Here is a 3,958-nt window from a genome sequence, read left to right as displayed (position 1 = left end):
GGGAAGGTTTAGGGACTGGCAAGTAGGTGCACTTGCGCAGTCAGCATGACAGTGCCAGACTGCACGCAGGTTCTGCAAGGGCAGACCTTAGACACAGTTTACTAGGCCGCTTATGTGGGTGGCACAACCAGTGCTACAAGCCCACCAGCAGCATTTGTGTTTACAAGCCCTGGCACTCCTGGTGCACTGTACTAGGGACTGATAGTAAAACAAATAAGCCAATCATGGACACCAGTCAATGTATACATTTTTCAGTAGGGAGAGCATATGCACTTTAGCACTGGTCAGCAGTGGTAAAGTGCCCAGAGTCATTAAACCAACAAAAACAGGTCAGAGAGAATATTGGAGGAAGGCAAAACGTTCAGGGAAGAACCTGCAGAGAGGGCCAAGTCCAACAGATACAGATCAAGGGATCAAGAGAGGGAGACATGGCCTCATGGCTCTGTATGTATGCCCCCTTTCTTCAGGGCACCTTGTCTCCTATTTGGACTCTATCTCAGTTCACCGATTCTGGGATTTGCTGGTGTTTACCGGGCTTATAGATTTATGAGAGGGCTTGCCGGGAGTAAGTGTGGCTCAAATGGTTAGAGCGGCAGACCCTGATGCAGAGGTATTGTCCGGGACCAGGGTTCAATACCCCGCCTCGGCGGGTCTTGGGCTCAAAATTCCACGGACCTGATAATTCAAACCTCGGTGCCTATTCCAATCATGGAGTCCCACTCTGCAACTCTGGGCAATAGCTTGCTTAATCTCCACAATGGCCCCCTGTTGTATTCTTGTTTGTAGATATTTCCCTTTTAATTTACAATTCCATTTTTGTACATATTTCCCTTTTAAATAGAATGTCTATTCATAGCTGCTCATGCATACTGTGTGATGGATTCCATTTAGAATTGTTATGATCTAAAATGTATTGGCTTTGACTGGCAACTTGGAGAGTGGAAGTACTGTGCTGCAGTTCAATAAACCTTGGATTTTACTTGGAATTACTTGGAGTTTCAACCTCTTTATTACACCCCCACAACGCTAAGGATGCCTGGCCTCCACCTTGGGGGTGCCCAGGAGTGGATGCCTCACAGGGAAAGCCAGGATGGGTTCCACAGCGGTATTCGTACAAGCGCCTTGAGACCCTTGCGGGTGAGTAGTGCGCTATACAAGTATCAATTTACATGCATAGCACGTTTCACCTCAAAGACCTTACAAAACTCAGCCACCAGCCCCTCATCCTCAACTTACCAGCCTGCATGAATAGCACATTACACTTCACAGACCTTACAAAACTCAGCCACCAGCCACATCCTGAAACTACCAGCCTGAAAGCATAGCACTTTGCACCTCACCAACCCTACCAAACTCAGCCACCAGTCTCATCCTCAACCCACCAGCCTGCATGCATAGCACATTACACCTCAAACACCTTACAAAACTCAGCCACCAGCCTCATCCACAAACCAACAGCCTGCATGCATAGCACGTCACACGTCACAGACCTTACAAAACTAAGCCACCAGCCTCATCCTCAACCTACCAGCCTGCATGGATAGCACTTTTCACCTCACAGACCTTACAAAACTCAGGTTCCAGCCTCTTCCTCAACCTACCAGGCTGCATGCATGGCTCGTTACACCTCACATACTTTACAAAACTCAGCCACCAGCCTCATCCTCAACATACCAACCTGCTTGCCTAGCACGTTACACCTCACAGACCTTACAAAACTCAGCCACCAGCCTCATCCTCAACCCACCAGCCTGCATGCATAGGGCATTACACCTCACAGACCTTACAAAACTCAGCAACCAGCCCCATCCTCAACCTATGAGTCTGCATGCATAGAGTGGTACACCTCACAGACCTTACAAAAGTCAGCCACCAGCCTCATCCTTAACCCACCAGCCTGCATGCAAAGCGCGTAATACCTCAAAGACTGTTAGATTTGGGGGTCTCTGGTTGGCACAGGTAAGTACTTGTGACAAGCAGGGACCCTCTCCTCTAGTCAGGATAAGGGGATCACCCTGCTCACCCTTTAGGTAGTGTGGCACTAGAAGACAAGGCTAATCTCAGGGCGTCATAGGCTAAGCATTTGTAAGCACATACAGTAATTAAAATGACCCACCACAAATGGACACCAGTCTTAGGATTTATGAAAATATATAGACTTTATGTAAATATATAGAACTCTTATGCAGGCTTAAATACAAAGCCATAAATAGCGTTTCACTTGGGATGCAGACAATACTTTCTTATGCGGGGATATGTGTCTGTTCTTAAGTGTCTCTAGATAATGAATAAAGTTTTTAAATGCACACAGTTCATTTTATGCAAGGATATGCGTTTCTTCTTCTTAATAACAAAGTGTCTCTTTTGTCCTCATGCGCGTCGTATTCACTGTGCGGGACGTGGCGGAGTTTGATTGCGGCAACAGAAAGGGGATACGCCACGGGCAGACTCACGGGTCCGGTGAGCACAGAGGAGCAGAATGCAGTTGGTACAGTACCTTTGGGTATGCGGCTGAGAGGACGCGATGATGTAAGCGTAGGCGTTCCTGGTAGTTGTCCGATCTCTCCTCCAGGCGGCGATGCGGTACGGACGCGGCCTGTACTCGGCGTACAGCGCGGCTCTTCTTTTGGGGGCACAGTCTTGGGGCAAGGGGCGTACTTTGCAGGTATCTGATCTCCCCCAGAGGAGGCAATGCGGCATATAGGCGGCCTGTACTCAGCGTACAGCGTGGCTCCCCTTGTGCGGCGCGGCCTCGGGAAAAAGGTGCGGTGCGAAGTGGTACGCTTCAGGCGATCGACCTGTACCTCAGTTCACTTTGATACACACGTAGTGCGAGGCGTATTTGGCATGCGATCACAGCAGTACAACTCCAAGGGTCCCCACAGGCGGTGCGAAGTGGTACGCTTCTAGAGTACGCCGCGTTCCTCAGGAGATGCCCGTCTGAACGGGGAAATGCTTTTGACTTGTGGGGCGCGACGTCAGGGAGATGGTGCGCTTTGGCGTACCAGGCATCTTCAGTGATGCGCTTCTCCTTAAGGGTTATCCCCCCAGTGGGGATGCGGCAGAGAGTACAGGTCGTCCTTCTGAGGAGGGCGAAGCGGGTGTGGGCAGCCCAGCGACACGGTGTGAGGACGGCTCGTAGTCAGAGCGGGTCACAGGACAGCTTCGCGGCAGTCCAGGGATACAGGACACAATTGTGGCAGCTCCAGCAGCAAGGGAAGAGTTCATCAGTTTCTTCACTGCTCAGATGCAGGCAGGAAAAGTCTCATGTTCCTGGAACTCAGGTAAGGGAGGCAGCTCGCTTCCAGGCCCTTGGAGATCGCTGTGAGCACAAGTTCTTTTATAGCAGAAAGAAAACCAAGTCTTTCAAAAGTGGCAAGTCCTTGTAGGTTTTTCCCCCTCTCCTCTGGAAGCAAGGCAACCACTGCAGCCCAGTCCTCCAGGCTAGTGACAGTCTTCCTCCTTCAGCTTTCCTGGTTCCTCCTCCTCGGGCAGAGAGTTCTTCTTGGGTTACAAGAAGGATCTAATTTGTTAGGAGCTGAGCTCCTCTTTTTATACACAGTTTATTTTGTTCTGTCAGGGCAGGGGGGCCTTTGCATAGTCCAATTCAGCTCAGAGCACTTTGTTTTTCAGACCCTGGCTTCTTCAGTGTGCAGGGCAGGGACATCCGACACTCCGCAGAAGGTGCAGACAGCATTGTGGTGACAAGTATCGTCAGGAGCACTCTGTTGACAGTCTTCCCTCTTCCTTGACCAGGTGCAGGGAAGAGTCATCAGTCGCTTCCCAGGGGGTGGAGCCAGCATTGTATTGGCAGAGGACAGCCCTATTCAGAGTCAAGGAGCACTCCCCGCCACCCATCCTGGTGTAATCTCTCTATTCACCACCTGTCAACTCCAGCCTGTCCCTTGGAATTCCCCAGCCCTGTCACACACAAAAACCAGACAGCAGATACACATCA

The sequence above is a fragment of the Lissotriton vulgaris genome, unplaced genomic scaffold (genome assembly GCF_964263255.1).
Source record: "Lissotriton vulgaris unplaced genomic scaffold, aLisVul1.2 SCAFFOLD_2041, whole genome shotgun sequence".
Classification (NCBI taxonomy): Eukaryota; Metazoa; Chordata; class Amphibia; order Caudata; family Salamandridae; genus Lissotriton; species Lissotriton vulgaris.
This window is presented reverse-complemented; position numbering follows the sequence as displayed.